The sequence below is a fragment of the Lynx canadensis genome, chromosome F1 (genome assembly GCF_007474595.2).
Source record: "Lynx canadensis isolate LIC74 chromosome F1, mLynCan4.pri.v2, whole genome shotgun sequence".
Lineage (NCBI taxonomy): Eukaryota > Metazoa > Chordata > Mammalia > Carnivora > Felidae > Lynx > Lynx canadensis.
Window position 1 is genome coordinate 1 of NC_044319.2, and position 19173 is coordinate 19173.

At 40.9% G+C, this 19173-nt stretch overlaps 1 long non-coding RNA gene across 1 annotated transcript in view; it reads left to right on the forward strand.

Moving 5' to 3' along the window:
- The first annotated feature begins 94 nt into the window (after window positions 1-94).
- The window catches only part of LOC116737749, a 49293-nt gene continuing 30214 nt past the window's right edge, over window positions 95-19173 (forward strand). The window contains exons 1-3 of the long non-coding RNA XR_004908376.1: window positions 95-307; window positions 5716-5752; window positions 11033-11105. This is a non-coding gene — a long non-coding RNA (uncharacterized LOC116737749). The remainder of the gene's footprint in view (window positions 308-5715; window positions 5753-11032; window positions 11106-19173) is intronic.

Consider the following 19173-nt stretch of genomic DNA (forward strand, 5'->3'; position numbering starts at 1 on the left):
TCCTAACCGGAAGCGCCGTGGGCGGCGGCGCGGCGCGGCCTGACGTAACCGGACGCTCGGCCCCGCCGAACGCGGCTGACGCTGCGCAGCCAGAGAGCAGGCACCAGCCGCCGCCTGGGCTTGAACGCAGCGAGCGCGGCCATGGCCTCCGGCGCCGCAGCTAAGCGGGCGGAGGGCGAGCGGGCGGCGGGACGGCAGCCCCGGCCCCGGCCCCCGTCCCCAGCGCTGGGCTGACCTGTGTGCCCCCTCGTCTCGTCCCACAGAGGGGACCCTCGGACAGAGGCTGCTGCGCACCGTCAAGAAGGAGGTGGGTGCCGGAGGCGGGGGCGGGGGCTCGGGGCGCGATCCTGGGGGAGGGGGCTTCCAAAGATCGATCCAAAGATCGAGCAGACAGCGTTTGGATCGTTAAGGTGCTCATAACAGAATAGAGCTGTCCCTGCGGTTTTTGAAACGGAAAAGTTTCTGTGGTTTTTAAAAGTAATTTTCAAAGGAATTTATTTTCATTCATGTCCATTTGTTCACTTCACAAGTAATTCTTAAGTGCCTGTTAGCTACTAAGTGTTATCCTGTGTTGTAGCATACAAACATTCAAAAACAGTCCCTGCACCCCAGGAGTTTGTTGCTTAGCACCGTCCTTTGTATATTTACTCTATTTAGTGCTACTAGGTGCCAGAGTCTCGTAGAGCTTATAATGATCATTGTTATTTTGTATTGGCATTGTTCCAGTTACGTAAGTTCCCGTGTGAGGAATCCGAGTTTCAAAGACTGGGTAGAATCTACGGTAAGCGTGCAGAGTGAGTAATTCGGTTTTCCAGGTAGAGAGGCAGAAGGACCAACGTTGTGTGTTGACAAGTGTTTGTAAACTGTCCGATTACGTGCTTGGCGGAGTACACATGCAAGTGCAGAGGCGAGGTGTACGAGTGACCTTAGCAGGATTTATGAGCAGCTGGGTTTTGCTGGTAGAAAACGTGTTGCTATGACAATGGTTGGGAATGGGGTGAATACCTAGGTAGGACAAGCTTATGGAAGTTTCTTAGTGCCATAGAAAGGAGTAGATCTTACCCGATAGGCCTTGGGAAATTTCTCCGGTAGAATGCTTTTAGCGGCAAATGATGGGTGACGTCTAACAGTGACTAAAACAGTAGGAACCAGACATGTTTTGATGGTTCAGTGATGTCCTCAGGATGCCAGTGGTCTCTTGTTCAGTTTTGGAGCTGGTGGTATTTTTATTTCTCCTTTCGGGGGTGGCTAATTAGCAACGGCTCCAGGTATCATATTCTCGCATGGCAACATCCAGTGGGTGGGAAGGACTGCTTTTCTTTAGGTGTTTCTTTTCACAAGGAAGAGGCTTGCAGTAGACTTCCTCTAACATTTTAAAGACTAGGTTAGGTCACACACTCATTCCTCAATGGGTACCTGGTAAATCCGGTACTGTGATTAGCTTAGAATAATCCTTTCTCTTTTTGAAGCCAGGGTGAGGCCACCTTCTTTGTGTATGGAGACCATAAATATCCAAATAAAGTTGTGATTCTCTAGCAAGAATGAAGACTATGGAATGGCTCTTAGGGAGGGAGCCAGCAGTATTTGATGCAGGGATTTTGGAGAATTTGAAGCAGAAGACTAATAAGATTAGATTTGAGTTAGGACACTCTGGTTGATGCATAAAATACAGATCACCAAGCCTTTTTCCTAAAGAGCCAGTGAATATTTTAGGTGATGTGGTCTCTCAGCTCTGCCCTTGTAGTGTGAAAGCAGCCATAGCAGTATGTAAGCGAAGACATGGGACTATGCCCCAATAAAACACTGCTTACAGAACCAGATGGCAGGTAGGATTTGGCCTGTGGCCGTAGTTTGCTGAAGCCTCATATGGAGGATAGGTTATAGGAAACCACATAAAGAGACTGGGAGGCAAAGGAAGCTCCTGTTTTCTTAGCCTAGTATTAGACCATTATGAAACTTTCAGCTGTGTAGATTGAAAACGTCAGGGGGTTCAATTTATTCCATTAATTTTTTTTCTGGGCCTTGTGTCTTTCTCATTTGTTTTGGTTAACGTTTTTTAATCATTTAAGAAATAAGAATAATATTTGGTGCCTTTTTTTTTCCCTGCGAAAATCCTCAGTTAAGAACTCATGTTTGACTAGGGCAGTGGCAGGGGAAAGATAAAGCAGAGACCGAAACAGTGTACTTAATACGAATTTGTGATTCCTGAATATGAAAAGTTAGAGGGTGAGAGAGAACTCTCAGGAGATTCAGAGGTTTCCAGGTTGTGTGCAGGCATTTAAATTGGACATGAAGAATGAGTAGGACTTTATCAGATGAACAGAGGAGAGCAGCAGGAATGAGGACACAGTAATTATGACTTTTGATTATCTTGGCAACAACTGCCTTTAATAGGTGAACTATGTTTTAATTTTCTAAGAAATTAAGGAAAGGAAACAAACAAACAAAAAACTATAATCAGTAGTATGTTTTTATACTGGGTCTGATAGTTGTGTTTCTTCTAGAACAATCCCTGTTACTTCTCTTGATTCCTATCTGCCAGAAAAAATGAACTAAGTCCTCGTGTGTGGGAGAAAGTTAACTGATTTTTCGTATTTGAGAGGAACGTGTATATGGTAGAACATAGTGGCAACCACCAGGATTCTCTTTTTTTTTTTTTTCTGAGTAAAATAGGATTGTTGCTTGTTGCACGCTTTCTGACATCAAGATTTCATCTATTCCTTTTAAACCTTTCTTCAAATGGATATATAGGAATGTAGGACTTTTCAAGGCAAATACCAAGAAAAAGAGTTTCCAGGAAAGGTATTCTGTGACATAACCTTCTGACTGTAACCACGTGTAAGACATCAACCCAAATAATAAAGATTTCGTATAACTCAATTGTGTTGGAGGCACCCTAACGACACCCAGATTTGATTATTGACTAGAAGAGCTCACAGACCTCAGCATATACTTGTACTCGTGCCTGTGGTTTGGTATGGGGACAGGCTGGAAAGTCCAATCTGCACCGAGCAATAGCGTGCATGGGGTGAAGTCCAGAGGAGGCCAAGCGCAGGCTTCCAGGAATCCTTTCTCTATGGAGTTAGTAGGATGTGCTGAATTCCTCCAGCATGAAATTAGAACAGCACAAGTGAAATGTTGTCTGCCAGTACGAGGCTTATGGATACTCAGTGCCCGAGGTTTCATCAAATGCTAATCACATAGCCATCTTCTCCTTAGCATGTCCCCAAATTCCAGGTTTCCAGAAGGAAATCAAGTGTGCGGCCTGAAGCACATTGATTGTACCAGCACTTAGGCAGAGTGAGCGACTCTTAACCAGCTAGGGAATGGTGGGAACCCTCCTGAAATCCAAGATCCCAGGGAACCACCAAGGGCCAGTCATTCAAGTAGGATGTTCTGAGGGTAGCCCTCTTTGGCCCGCTGGATGAAACCTGTTCTGCATAGGAATTATAGCCCTGACTTAATTTTTGGTGCTGTCCTAAGATTTTATTGTACTAGCAAGTAATATGATGGTTACCATGGTACTGGTTTCAGTTTCATCATCCATATGAAGTAGGTATTTGCACAAAAATTACTAGGGCAATGTTAGTTCATTATAATCTTTTTTTATGTGGCTAAGCTTTCATTATGATTCTTACATATGGTAAATATAATGATTTTCGACTTAAAATTAGAATAAAATCTCTTAATTATATGGAAAACCCAGGTTTGATTCATATAGTGCTGAATCCCTGTTTAAATTTTTTTTTTCAACGTTTTTTTAATTTATTTTTGGGACAGAGAGAGACAGAGCATGAACGGGGGAGGGGCAGAGAGAGAGGGAGACACAGAATGGGAAACAGGCTCCAGGCTCTGAGCCATCAGCCCAGAGCCTGACACGGGGCTCGAACTCACGGACCGCGAGATCATGACCTGGCTGAAGTCGGACGCTTAACCGACTGCGCCACCCAGACGCCCCTGAATCCCTGTTTATAGTTACAAGATATTTGATCATATTCACCAATTGTTTTCTTGCCTAAGTATACAAATAACTTTGGTATTTTTGTATTTTGCTGTATGTACTTTCGTATACTTCCATATAGGAGACAGTCCGCCTATTGTGTTACTTTGATCTCTGTCTTAATTTTCAAGGTGACTGTATCATGCGTTAATATATGCTAAGAGTAGCTTCAATGGATACGATGTTTTGTTGTTGGTGTTGTTTTATACATTTAATAAGCCTTATTTTTACAGAAGTTTTGAGTTCACAGCAAAATATAATCGAAAGTACAGAGTCTCCATATACCATACCCCTGTACACACCTAGCCTCCCCTGTTGTCAACATCTTGCACGACAGTGGTCCATTTTTAGTAGTATATTTGTTTCAGTTCCTTGGTTTAGTTTTGAGCAAGAGAGCATGCATGTGTGTGAGCAGCAAAGGGGCAGGGGAGAGGGGGGAAAGAATCCTGCGCTGTCAGGACAGAGCCTGATGTAGGACTTGATCCCATGAACTGTGAGATCATGACCTGAGCTCAGATCCAGACTTGGACGCTGAACCAACTGAGCCACCCAGGCACCCTGAGAACAGTGGTGCATTTTGTATGGACACTAACTCTTCATTTTGAGGCCCAGTCTCTAATTTGCATTAGTGTTCCTCCTTGGTGTTCTACATTCTATGAGTTTTTACAAATGTGTAATGATGTGAATCCACCTTTGTGGTATCGTGTGAAAGAGTTTCACTGCCTTAAAAGTCCTCTGTGCTGTGCCCCTTTATCCCTACATTCACCCCAACCCTTACCTCCATAGCCTTGCTCTTTCCAGAGTGCCATATAGTTAGAATCATACAGTGGATATCTTTGAATGTTTAGAAAGTTAAAATTCCCTGGTAATTGAAGGTCGGCATTCAAGACATTCTTTGCCCTTTGTTTTGTTTTGTTGCTCTTCAGTAGAGGATCTGATGACCTATACCTTCCATGAAAAAAAGCATGATTTCTCTAGATGTGTGTCACCTAATGGGGAGGGTTGAGAAAAATGACATCGTGAACCACTACATAGCACTCACATTGGGATCATCCTCCTCTGTGATGTGCGGTGGGTGTAGATAGACTCTCTAGCAATGGAAGGAGACAGTCCCAAGAGGTTAGAACTTTATCAAAGTGGTATGCCAAATCCTTCTTACTTACCTTGCCATTGGAAATAAGGTCAGGGAGAGTGTGTTTGCTATGGTGTGGCCATGCTGCAAAGGACAATAGCTATAGAGCACACGTTGTGAGGCAGTGTTTCATCCTAAAAGTGAACAGGCTCTACTGAAGGCTGGGGAAGTTCTGCCGTGTTAGAGCCAAATAAAGATACTGTCTTTTAACTCCTCTAGTAGTGGAAGTCCAGAAAAATCATGCTAGTTTCAGTTTGACATTGTCAGCTTACGATCATCATTCTCCTAACGATACCATTTTTCTCCAGTGTCATAGAGTCGGTCAGTGATGGTCATTGGAAACATCGGTTCACCTGTAGGTGTCAAATTCTGATAAAACCTATTCTTGCTTTTGGTCAATAAGGAGGAGAAAGTAAATTTCTTAGTGTTTGAACCCTACCAATCGTATAATTACCATTCAGTGTAGTGTGGTTTCCAGGTGTGGTCCCAAAGGAATACTTTTTAACAAATCATAAGCCGTACACTTGTAATTTCCTCTATTTTTCGATTGTGGATTTAACATGTATTTTGCTTTCTTCTCTAGGAGGAGATAAGAATGCTGAGGAAGACTCTATAACCAGGTAGGATTTTTATGGATTTGTAAAAATGACATTTGTTGGGGTACCTGGGGGGCTCAGTCGGTTAAGGGTGTGACTCTTGATTTCCACTCAGGTTTGTGAGTTCAAGCCCCACATCGGGTTTTGTGCTGACAGGCTCCATGGGCTATCTTCCCCTCTTTCTGTGTGCACTCACTCTCAAAGTATAAAGGAATGAAATGAAATGAAATGGAAAGGAAAGGAAATGAAATGAATGAAGTGAAAATTATGTGTTTCCTAAGGGAACGCAGAGAACAAAAGCAGTTGTTGAGTGTTCTACCCTGGACTAGACACTATATCTTATGGGTAACATCTGTTCAGTTATATAGTCACTGCATAGCTTTGCAAAGTAGCTGTGTTATTGTAGCCTACTTTTTATTTCTTTGGCAAATGCGGTTCAGGGAGGTGGATTACTCGCCCCATGATTCCATAGTTAATGGGTAGCTGAGGGCTTTGCCCGTCAGCCCGTGAAGCTTCCACATCCATTCTCTGGTTCCTCAGCAGCTCTGAGATGAAGATACAGATCCTAGTGCAGATCAACTCAGAATGTCAAAGGTAAGGATGTCGGAACTCTAATTGAGGGTTTTCTTAAGAATCCAGGTTAGTCCAAGCATTTGCCCTTATATATTTGACCACTAGTGCTAACAAAAGTCATTAGTGCAGTGGTAACTAGTCCCTTGTTTTTGCCATCAGAGATTTTAGGGTGGATGTCAGCTATGGCCATGGTGTCACGGCTTTTACATAATAAGCAAGATCTCGTCAGGCAGCGCCTTAGATGTGGTGATATCTCCTCTTTTAAGACAAATGATTTTTCTGTAAGGGAAGGGTATCTAGTTGTAGACCATGTTACGTTAATTAAATTCAGCCTCTCTTTCGAGGATTTTGCTATATGATTCTCTGTTGCCTATGTTCCCAGTCTGGTTTCCCTTTGGGCTAGTACCCTTGACTAGTTCTAGGAAGCTTTTTCTTTGTTTGGAGATGTGTTTCCACATGACTTTTCTGTACTGTGTTTTTGCCTTTTTACTTTCTTCTCTGGTTTTCTTGGTATTTTTTTTTTCCATTAATTTTTCCACTTCTGCTAGCGAAGGACTCTCCATTTTTCCAGAGGCCAAATGAAAAGCACTTAGAATCTCACGATTTAGGGAACCTCAGAGATTAATTCATCAAAATACCCTCTGGTACTTCAACCTCTGTTTAACCTCCTTGCCCAATGGTTGTTTCCATGGAGAATTTGAAACTCAAAAGAGATCGAAGTGACCTATTTGGATATGATAAGTGACAGAAATGAGATTTCAGTTTGGGTTATTTTCTTCGTTTCTTTCTTTCCTTTCCTTCTTTGTTTTTTGTCTTCATTGTGCAGGCAAATGTTTTAAAAATAGAAAGCTGGAGAGTGTGTCTAATGAATACAATGAAGGAGAGTAAGAATCGAATTAGCAGAGGAGAGCAGGTTTCAAGAAGAACAACACTGAGTTGGATAGGAATAAGAGTTTTAGAAGAGACGTCAGAATATGGGGGTTTTTGCCAAGTGAGATAAAGGTGAAAGACAGGAATGAAGGACCCAGGATTTGGGGAGTTGTGTAGAAAGGCATATTCAACCAGAGTGTTCAAGAGGGTCCTGACCAGGTTTCTGGTTTTGTGTGTGTTGGGTTCATTGAAGGTGCGAGCATACTTCAGATTTTCTGATGAGAGAGATTAAAAATCATTTGAGCTGCTGGGAAGAGTCTGTTTACAGCAAGTAGAAATATGATGTCGTCTACTTCCACCCCAACTTAGGGAGGATGGCTTAGATCCTCTGAAGGAATTGGGGGTGGGGGGTGGAGATTCTGAACATCAGAGATGTATGGCCCAAGGCAAGGTGTCTCTCACTCCACCTCTTTTCCTAAATCTGTGATGCCCTTCCCATGTACCTGTAGGGCTGGGCACAGCTAGGGCTGACTTGTCAAATCAGTTAGGGAGCTTCATCTGGATAGGTGATAACATGCCTATGTTGAGGTGACTGTGTGGATGACTGAGACTCCCAATTAACATGTTCTCCGGGAGCAGGATGTGGCTCCTACCCTCGGTCATTTGAGCCCATTCTTGTACGAGTCTGTGCCTTCATAGGCTAAAGATTGAAAGGTTGGAGAATGCCACTGAACCGTGCCGAAGAGTGATGTAGGAGTGGGAGCTCATAGGGAAGAAAATATTCAGGCAGCATATAGAGAAATAGAGGCACAACTACCAGGACCATTTTGATCACAGTGTCTCTCCCTGAAGGCTTGGAAGGTCTTGCTAGTTATTATGGACCTAAATAAGGCAAGACCAGTGGAGGAACACAGTTGGCCTTGGGAAGTTTTAATCTTTTAATCTCTAGTTAGTACTACCACTCATAACATAGAAACCTAAACTTTGATACGTTTACTTAAACGGAGGTCTTCCTGACACACAGTGTAATATGTGATGCAACAACTCTGGATGTTCCACGATGTTCGCCATAAGCGTAGCTCCCATCTGTTAATGTGTGGTGCTGTTACGATACCACTGACTAGATTCCCTATGCTGTACCTTTGAGCCTTGTGATTTATTCATTCTATAACTGGAACCCTGAACTTCCCTCTCCCCGTCACCCATTTTGTCCATCCCCCCCACCGGCCCTCCCTTCTGGCAACAGTCAATTCTCTGCATTTATGGGCCTGTTTCTGCTTTTTCTCTGTTTGTTCATTTGTTCCCCTTTTTGGATTCTACATAGAAGTGAAATCATATAGGATTTGTCTTTCTCTGACTGACTTATTTCACTTAGCCTCCTACGTCAAGGTATATCCATGATGTTGCACGTGGCAAGATCTCATTCTGTTTTATAGCTGCATAATATTCCATTGTGTGTGTGTGTGTGTGTGTGTGTGTGTGTATGCGTTTGTGTGTGTGTGGTCTGTTCATGTACTGGTGGACAATTGGGTTGCTTCCATATGTTGTCTGTTGTAAATAATGCTGCAATAACGATAGGAGTGCATATATCTTTTCAAATTAGTATTTCCATTTCCCTTGGGTACATAAATACCCACTAGTGGAATTACTGGATCCCATGGTATTTATTTTTAATTTGTTGAGGCCCCTCTGTACTGGCTTTCACTGTGGCGATACCAATTTACATCCCATGACCAGTGCACAAGGGTTGTTTTTTCTCCACACCCTGAGCAACCCTTGTTGTTTCCTGTGTGTTGAAACTGAGTCATTCTGACAGATGTGAGGTGAGAAGTCATTGTGGTAACGTTTATAGATTTAATTTTCAACCATTTCAGAGAATTGCCTGCCTGTCACCCTTGGTCATGGAAACTCAGACTGGGTCTTTCCTGGAGATTTCACAGGTTAGGAGAGGTGGAGGCAAAATAGAGAACTGAAAGCTTTTTTAAAACGGGGTCCAAATTTTGAAAGACCTGTACTCTGGAAACCGTAAAACACTGATGAAAGAAATTGAAGGTGACGGAAAGAGAAAGACATCCGATGCTCATTGATGGGAAGAATACTTTTTATGAAAGTGTCTACACTACCCAAAGCAATCTACAGATGTAACGCAATCCCTGTCAGCGTACCAACAGCATTTGTCACAGAGCTAGACAATCAATCCTAAACATTGTATAGAACCACAAAGACCTTGACTGGCCAAAGCAATATTGCAAAAGAGGAAACCTGGAGGTATCGTAATCTCAGATTTCAATTTTATTCCAAAGCTGTAGTAATCGAAACAGTATAGTGGGTACTGGCGTAAAAAGTAGCCACATAGCTCAATGGACTAGAACCGAAAACCCAGAACTAAATCCACCACTGTATGGTCAGTTCATCTTCCACAAACAGGAAAGACTATGCAGTGGGGAAAAGGCCGTCTCTTCACCAAATGGTGTTGGGAAGAGTGGACAAGCCACATGCAAAGAATGAACCTGGAGCAATTTCTTTACCATACACACAAATAAAATGTATTAAAGACCTAAGTGTGAGACTTGAAACCATAAAAAAAAAATCCTTGAAGAGAGCACAGGCCGTCATTTCTCTGACTTTGGTTGTAGCAACATTTTACTAGTTCTGTCTCCTGAGCCAAGGGACATAAAGCAAGAACAAACTATGGGGACTACATCAACCTACAAAGCTTTTGCACAGTGAAGGAAACCGTCAAAACTAAAAGGCAACCTCTGGGATGGGAGAACATGTTTGCAAATGTTTTGCAAATCCAGTAAAGGGGTAGTATCCACAATGTATAAAACATTGATACAAGTCAACATCCCCCACTCCAAAAAAGCCCAGTTTACAAGTGAGCAGAAGACATGACCAGACATTTTTCCAAAGAACATACAGATGGTCAACAGACACATGAAAAGATGCTCCCCAAAACTACAACGAGATACCACATCACACCTGTCAGAATGGCTAAACTCCAGGACACAAGAAGCAAGTGTCTGCGAGGATGTGGAGACAAAGGAAACCTTTTGCACTGTTGGTGGAAATGCAAATGGGTGCGGCCCCTGTGGAAAACAGTATGGAGGTTCCTCAAAAACTTAAAAACAGAACTATCCTATGATCCAGTAATTGCACTACTGGATACTACCCAACAGAATACAAAAACACGAATTCCATGGGACACACGCACCCCTGTGTTTATTGCAGCATTATTTCCAATAGCCATCTCAAGCGTCCATTGACAAATGAGTGAACGAAGAAGAAGTCCTATATTTATGTTTGTGTGTGTATATGTATATGCATACACAACACACACACTCTGGAATATTACTCAACCATAAAACAATGAAATCTTGCCATTTGCTCACCTGGATGGAGTCTGAGAGTAGTATGGTAAGGAAAGTCTGGGAAAGACAACTACCATATGATTTTACTCATGTAGCACTTAAGAAACAAGGAGTGAGCAAAGGGAGGAAAAAAAGGGGAGAGACAAACCAAGAAACAGGCTCTTAACTGCCGAGACCAAACAGATGGTTTCCAGAGAGGAGGTGAGTGGTGGGAGGGGTGAAGGAGGTGATGGGGATGAAGAAGTGCCCTTGTCATGATGAGCACGGGGTGAGTATGGAGTTGGTGAATCACTATATTAATAAACTAATATAACACTGGATGTTCCTATTACTGGAATGCAAATAAAACTTAATGAAAAAACCAGAGGCCAACTTTTAATTATACCAAGAAACTTCGTTGAATAAACAGATAGCTGAGCTTTCCCTTAATTTTTGAAATTTTGTTTTTAAATAAATGAACATGTTTTTGTTGTATATTTTTGCTCTAAAGACTTTCCGACAAACCTGGTCCTGATGATTCATGGCCTACATCACCTAGCCAAGGCTTAGATTTCGGTACCAAGGTAAAGTACCCACCTGTGAAACTCACTTCCTGCTCTGAATTTAGTTTTCTCCATTATTTACTCTTAAAATTTAAAAGCCTGTGTATCATCATTTTATGTGTGTAATGGAAAGTTAGCAACAACAAACCCCTTTACAGATACATGACGTGTTGAATTTTTTGTTTTGTTTTGTTTTACTTTGGTAAATCCTAGAGGTGGAGGCTGAGAAAAGAATGGGCTGGAAAATATATAATGACAGTAAAATTATATTGGGAAAATCTTTCCCATAATGGAGGAAATATGACATTTGGTTAAGGATAAGGATTCTTACCGTGAAAGTAACATGACTGATCATACTCAGGCCTAAATGAAATCTTATTGGATCCAAGTATCTATTGTACGTGGCCCCGCCCCGGGCAAGTTTTATTTTGGTGAGATACAGGATTTTCCTTGGTCTCTATCCTTTGTTCTATATTTAGACTAAAATAGTATTAGAAAATGTAGAAATTTAGATGTTTGCATTATTTCTCAACATTTACCTTACAAAGGTGTTCCCCTGTATTTTTGAAATAACTCCATGAAGAGTAAGTTAAGATTGTGCATCTCCCTGAAGAATACGTATTTTGTTGAAAAGAGTAGCTCTATGAGCAGAGGCTCTTCATAGCCAAGTTGTCAAATTTCTAATTTCAGAAATCTTTCATATTCTAGCTTTTAAAAATATCCCTTCCTACTCCTTGTGTCAGATTCTAAAATTTAAAGTTTCAGACATCTGATATTTAGTTAAATATTCATTTCAAAGCCCCTAAATCATTATAAGCTACTGGAGGTTAGGAAACATACTTGTTTGACTCCTGGAGCTCCTGGAATAAAGTCTTGCTTGGAAGAAGCAATATCATATTTGTTGAATGTGAATAAATGAGTAGGGAAATGGAATTCCATAGAATGGAATTTGAAAAGTAATGAAATATGCATGATATATCACAATTAAATATGTGAATTTAAAAAGTAAGGCTTCAGTTTATATTCCGTTTAGTGTTTAATACGTATAAACGCAAAGGGATTCTATTGAGAAAATCAGGAGTTACATACGAAAGAAGGTTACCGTGTATTTTTAGTATCCTCCCATTGTGAGCTTAGAATTGCAGAGAAAAAGTCCTCAGCCTTTGTTTTTTCAACCCCATCTGTGTCCCATTACATACGTCCTTTGAAGGTTCACATTTCTTCCTAGAATTCTCATTCCCAATTCTTTCTCCATAGTGAAAGTTGATGTGTTAGGAACCTCTCTTTTTCTGTTCTTTTGTTAGTCTAGTAAGAGTTGATAGCTTTTAGGAAGCCATAGATGCCAGTAATTGAACAATTTGTTTTATAGTGAAAAAACTTAAATTCTTTATTACAGTATATATAACCAGATAACTGTAGAGTGATAAAAGTCAGTATTATTAGGGATATACTGTGAATCAAAGCCTCTGTTTTACGTATACATTATATATATATATATATATATATATATATATATATATATCTTTAAAAGGTTTAAAAGAGACTATTGTTCATAGTTTATTCCCAGTCCTACTTACGTACATGTTGAAAAATGTATGTTGTTTCCACTTACCTTACTTGGCTCGCATTTCTCCTTTTCTTCCTTGTCTTAAGCTCATGCTTGATTGATTGGTCATGTCTTATATTTTTTTTCCTTTTTTCCTCTTCTCCCCCCATGCTCTTTAAGGTATTTTTTTTATTTTTTTAAAGTTTATTTATTTTGGAGCGAGAGAGAGAGAGAGTGCAAGCGGGGTAGGGGCATAGACAGAGGGAGACACAGAATCCAAAGCAGGCTCCAGGCTCCGAGCTGTCAACACAGAGCTCAATGTGGGGCTCAAACCCACAAACCGTGAGATCATGACTCATGAGCTGAAGTTGGACGCTGAACTGACTGAGCCACCTACGTGTTCCCCCCACCATGCTTTTTTTTAATGGTTTACCCTACCCTGTTTCCTTGCAGAAAACCTTTCTTTAGTGTCTGTTCTTTTAGTACATCACTTTCTGTCAACTCCATTGTCAACATATTGGTTATGGAATTCTACTGTCTGTGTGTGGTTTTCATCCATGACTCATTGCCCCACAAGGTTTATTATTCTTTTCTTCTCTTTCTTGGAAGGAGCTGAGCTAAATGTTTTTGTAATGTTTGTATTTCTCTTGGAAAGAGAGGGAGAGAGAGAAAGAATGAGCAAGTGCTCACTGTTGTGATCTGAAACCTATGCAAGGTACGATCTCAGTCCTTTTATATTTGTGGAGGGCTGTTTTATGACCCAGGATGTCACTTATATTGGAGAATGTTCTATGTGCACTTAAGAAGAATGTGCATTCTACTGCTGTTGGATGCAAAGATCTCAATATATCGGTGTTGATATCCAGGTATATAAATGTATATATGAAGGCCTATATATATGTATGTATATCTGAATACATCTGGTCCAATGACACGTTGGATCTGTGTTTCCTTACTGATTTTCTGCCTTGACGACCCGCCTATTGCCGTGCGTGGAGTCTTAAAGTCGTCTACAATCATGGTATTTGTATGTATACATTTATTCATGTTTGTGATTCATCGATCCATATATGTGGGCCTTTCACTTTGGGGACATAAACATTTACAATTGTTAGCTCCTCTTGATGGATAGACCCCTTAATTGTGATAAAACACCCTTCTGAATCTGTTACTACCATCTTTGGTTTAAAATCTAGTCTGTCTGGTGGAAGTATGGCGACTCCAGCTTTCTTTTGACTTCTAGTAGCATGATAGGTGGTTCCCCATACCTTCACTTTGACTCTGAGGTGTCCTGGGGTCTAAAATCAGTGTCTTGTTGACAGCATATAGATGGATCTTGTTCTTTGGTTTTGCTTTGTGTTTTATCCATTCGGATTCCCTGTGTCTTTTGATTGGGGCATTGAGTCCATTGACATTCAGAGTGATTAGTTAAAGATATGGATTTAATGTCATTGTGTTATCTGAAGGTTTCATGCTTTTGGTGAGGCCTCTGGTCCTTTGTAGTCTCTGCTGCTTTCCACTCACAGAGTCGCCCCTTAGGATCTCCTGCAGGGTTGGTTTAGTGGTCATGAACTCCATTAGGTTTTGTTTGGGAAAGCCTTTCTCTCTCTTTCTATTCATATGACAGCCTTGCTGGGGAAAGGATTCTTTGCTGCATATGTTCCCATTCAGCACATTGACCGTTTCCTACCCCTCCCTTCTGCCCTGCCAAGTTTCATTGGACAGGTCTGCTGCTACCCTTATGTGTCTTCCCTTGTAGATTAAGCCCCGTTTGTCCCTAGCTGCTTTCAGAATTCTCTCTTGATCTTTGTATTTTTCCGGTTTCGCTTTGACATGTCGTGGTGTTGACCTGGTTTTGTTGATTTGGAAGGGAATTCTCGGTGCCGCCAGGACTTGGATGCCTGTTTCCTTCCCCAGAAGAGGGAAGTTCTCAGCTATAAGTTGTTCAAATAAACCTTCTGCCCCTTTCTCTCACTCTTCTTCTTCTGGGACTCCTATTATGTGGCTAATATTTCATCTCACCGAATCAATTATATCTCTAGTACCTGCCTTGTGGTCTAGTAATTTCCTTTGTCTGCTTCATCTTTGTCCACAATTGTATCTTCTATTTCACCGATTCTCTCTTCTGCTTCTCCCATCCTTGCTGTCACTGCATCCAGTTTGTTTTGTAAATTGGTTACAACATTTCATTTTCAGCATTCATGGTGACCATTCCTTAGGTCCTTGATCTCTGAAGCAGTAGATTGCTGTCTTGTATGCTTGGTTTCAAGTGCGGCTATGTGTCTTATGAGTGTTATTCCAAAAACGTGCTCAGATATATTGTTTCTGTCTTTTGAGCACTTCTCTGGCTGTCCTTTCTTCCTGGAATTTTTTTGAGGAGAATTCTTTTTTTTTTTTTAATATATGAAATTTATTGTCAAATTGGTTTCCATACAACACCCAGTGCTCATCCCAAAAGGTTCCCTCCTCAATACACATCACCCACCCTCCCCTCCCTCCCACCCCCCATCAATCCTCAGTTTGTTCTCAGTTTTTAACAGTCTCTTACTCTTTGGCTCTCTCCCACTCTAACCTCTTTTTTTTTTCCCTTCCCCTCCCCCATGGGTTTCTGTTAAGTTTCTCAGGATCCACATAAGAGTGAAACCATATGGTATCTGTCTTTCTCTGTATGGCTTATTTCACTTAGCATCACACTCTCCAGTTCCATCCACGTTGCTACAAAAGGCCATATTTCATTTTTTCTCATTGCCACGTAGTATTCCACTGTGTATATAAACCACAATTTCTTTATCCATTCATCAGTTGATGGACATTTAGGCTCTTTCCATAATTTGGCTATTGTTGAGAGTGCTGCTATGAACATTGGGGTACAAGTGCCCCTATGCATCAGTACTCCTGTATCCCTTGGATAAATTCCTAGCAGTGCTATTGCTGGGTCATAGGGTAGGTCTATTTTTAATTTTCTGAGGAACCTCCACACTGCTTTCCAGAGCGGCTGCACCAATTTGCATTCCCACCAACAGTGCAAGAGGGTTCCCGTTTCTCCACATCCTCTCCAGCATCTATAGTCTCCTGATTTGTTCATTTTGGCCACTCTGACTGGCGTGAGGTGATATCTGAGTGTGGTTTTGATTTGTATTTCCCTGATAAGGAGCGACGTTGAACATCTTTTCATGTGCCTGTTGGCCATCTGGATGTCTTCTTTAGAGAAGTGTCTATTCATGTTTTCTGCCCATTTCTTCACTGGGTTATTTGCTTTTCGGGTGTGGAGTCTGGTGAGCTCTTTATAGATTTTGGATACTAGCCCTTTGTCCGATATGTCATTTGCAAATATCTTTTCCCATTCCGTTGGTTGCCTTTTAGTTTTGTTGGTTGTTTCCTTTGCTGTGCAGAAGCTTTTTATCTTCCTAAGGTCCCAGTAATTCACTTTTGCTTTTAATTCCCTTGCCTTTGGGGATGTGTCGAGTAAGAGATTGCTACGGCTGAGGTCAGAGAGGTCTTTTCCTGCTTTCTCCTCTAAGGTTTTGATGGTTTCCTGTCTCACATTCAGGTCCTTTATCCATTTTGAGTTTATTTTTGTGAATGGTGTGAGAAAGTGGTCTAGTTTCAACCTTCTGCATGTTGCTGTCCAGTTCTCCCAGCACCATTTGTTAAAGAGACTGTGTTTTTTCCATTGGATGTTCTTTCCTGCTTTGTCAAAGATGAGTTGGCCATACATTTGTGGGTCTAGTTCTGGGGTTTCTATTCTATTCCATTGGTCTATGTGTCTGTTTTCGTGCCAATACCATGCTGTCTTGATGATGACAGCTTTGTAGTAGAGGCTGAAGTCTGGGATTGTGATGCCTCCTGCTTTGGTCTTCTTCTTCAAAATTCCTTTGGCTATTCGGGGCCTTTTGTGGTTCCATATGAATTTTAGGATTGCTTGTTCTAGTTTCGAGAAGAATGCTGGTGCAATTTTGATTGGCATTGCATTGAATGTGTAGATAGCTTTGGGTTGTATTGACATTTTGACAATATTTATTCTTCCAATCCATGAGCAGGGAATGTCTTTCCATTTCTTTAAATCTTCTTCAATTACCTTCATAAGTTTTCTATAGTTTTCAGCATACAGATCTTTTACATCTTTGGTTAGATTTATTCCTAGGTATTTTATGCTTCTTGGTGCAATTGTGAATGGGATCAGTTTCTTTTTTTGTCTTTCTGTTGCTTCATTGTTAGTGTATAAGAATGCAACTGATTTCTGTACATTGATTTTGTATCCTGCAACTTTGCTGAATTCATGTATCAGTTCTAGCAGACTTTTGGCGGAGTCTGTCGGATTTTCCATGTATAATATCATGTCATCTGCAAAAAGCGAAAGCTTGACTTCATTTTTGCCAATTTTGATGCCTTTGATTTCCTTTTGTTGTCTGATTGCTGATGCTAGAACTTCCAGCACTATGTTAAACAACAGCGGTGAGAGTGGGCATCCCTGTTGTGTTCCTGATCTCAGGGAAAAAGCTCTCAGTTTTTCCCCGTTGAGGATGATGTTAGCTGTGGGCTTTTCATAAATGGCTTTTATGGTCTTTAAATATGTTCCTTCTATCCCGACTTTCTCAAGGGTTTTTATTAAGAAAGGGTGCTGGATTTTGTCAAAGGCCTTTTCTGCATCGATTGACAGGATCATATGGTTCTTCTCTTTTTTTTTGTTAATGTGATGTATCACGTTGATTGATTTGCGAATGTTGAACCAGCCCTGCATCCCAGGAATGAATCCCACTTGGTCATGGTGAATAATTCTTTTTATATGCTGTTGAATTCGATTTGCTAGTATCTTATTGAGAATTTTGGCATCCATATTCATCAGGGATATTGGCCTGTAGTTCTCTTTTTTTACTGGGTCTCTGTCTGGTTTAGGGATCAAAGTAATACTGGCTTCATAGAATGAGTCTGGAAATTTTCCTTCCCCTTCTATTTCTTGGAATAGCTTGAGAAGGGTAGGTATTATCTCTGCTTTAAACATCTGGTAGAACTCCCCTGGGAAGCCATCTGGTCCTGGACTCTTATTTGTTGGGAGATTTTTGATAACCGATTCAATTTCTTCGCTGGTTATGGGTCTGTTCAAGCTTTCTATTTCCTCCTGATTGAGTTTTGGAAGAGTGTGGGTGTTTAGGAATTTGTCCATTTCTTCCAGGTTGTCCAATTTGTTGGCATATTTTTTCATAGTATTCCCTGATAATTGTTTGTATCTCTGAGGGATTGGTTGTAATAATTCCATTTTCATTCATGATTTTATCTATTTCGGTCATCTCCCTTTTCTTTTTGAGAAACCTGGCTAGAGGTTTGTCAATTTTGTTTATTTTTTCAAAAAACCAACTCTTGGTTTCGTTGATCTGCTCTACAGTTTTTTTAGATTCTATATTGTTTATTTCTGCTCTGATCTTTATTGTTTCTCTTCTTCTGCTGGGTTTAGGCTGCCTTTGCTGTTCTGCTTCTATTTCCTTTAGGTGTGCTGTTAGATTATGTATTTGGGATTTTTCTTGTTTCTTGAGATAGGCCTGGATTGCAATGTATTTTCCTTGCAGGACTGCCTTCGCTGCGTCCCAAAGCGTTTGGATTGTTGTATTTTCATTTTCGTTTGTTTCCATATATTTTTTAATTTCTCCTCTAATTGCCTGGTTGACCCACTCATTCGTTAGTAGGGTGTTCTTTAACCTCCATGCTTTTGGAGGTTTTCCAAACTTTTTCTTGTGGTTGATTTCAAGCTTCATAGCATTGTGGTCTGAAAGTATGCATGGTATAATTTCAATTCTTGTAAACTTATGAAGGGCTGTTTTGTGACCCAGTATATGATCTATCTTGGAGAATGTTCCATGTGCACTCGAGAAGAAAGTATATTCTGTTGCTTTGGGATGCAGAGTTCTAAATATATCTGTCAAGTCCATCTGATCCAGTGTCTCATTCAGGGCCCTTGTTTCTTTATTGACCGTGTGTCTAGATGATCTGTCCATTTCTGTAAGTGGGATGTTAAAGTCCCCTGCAATTACCACATTCTTATCAATAAGGTTGCTTATGTTTATGAGTAATTGTTTTCTATATTTGGGGGCTCCGGTATTCGGCGCATAGACATTTATAATTGTTAGCTCTTCCTGATGGATAGACTGTGTAATTATTATATAATGCCCTTCTTCATCTCTTGTTACAGCCTTTAATTTAAAGTCTAGTTTGTCTGATATAAGTATGGCTACTCCAGCTTTCTTTTGGCCTCCAGTAGCATGATAAATAGTTCTCCATCCCCTCACTCTGAATCTAAAGGTGTCCTCAGGTCTAAAATGAGTCTCTTGTAGACAGCAAATAGATGGGTCTTGTTTTTTTATCCATTCTGATACCCTATGTCTTCTGGTTGTGCATTTAATGCATTTACATTCAGTGTTATTATAGAAAGATACGGGTTTAGAGTCATTGTGATGTCTGTATGTTTTATGCTTGTAGTGATGTCTCTGGTACTTTGTCTCACAGGGTCCCCCTTAGGATCTCTTGTAGGCCTGGTTTAGTGGTGACGAA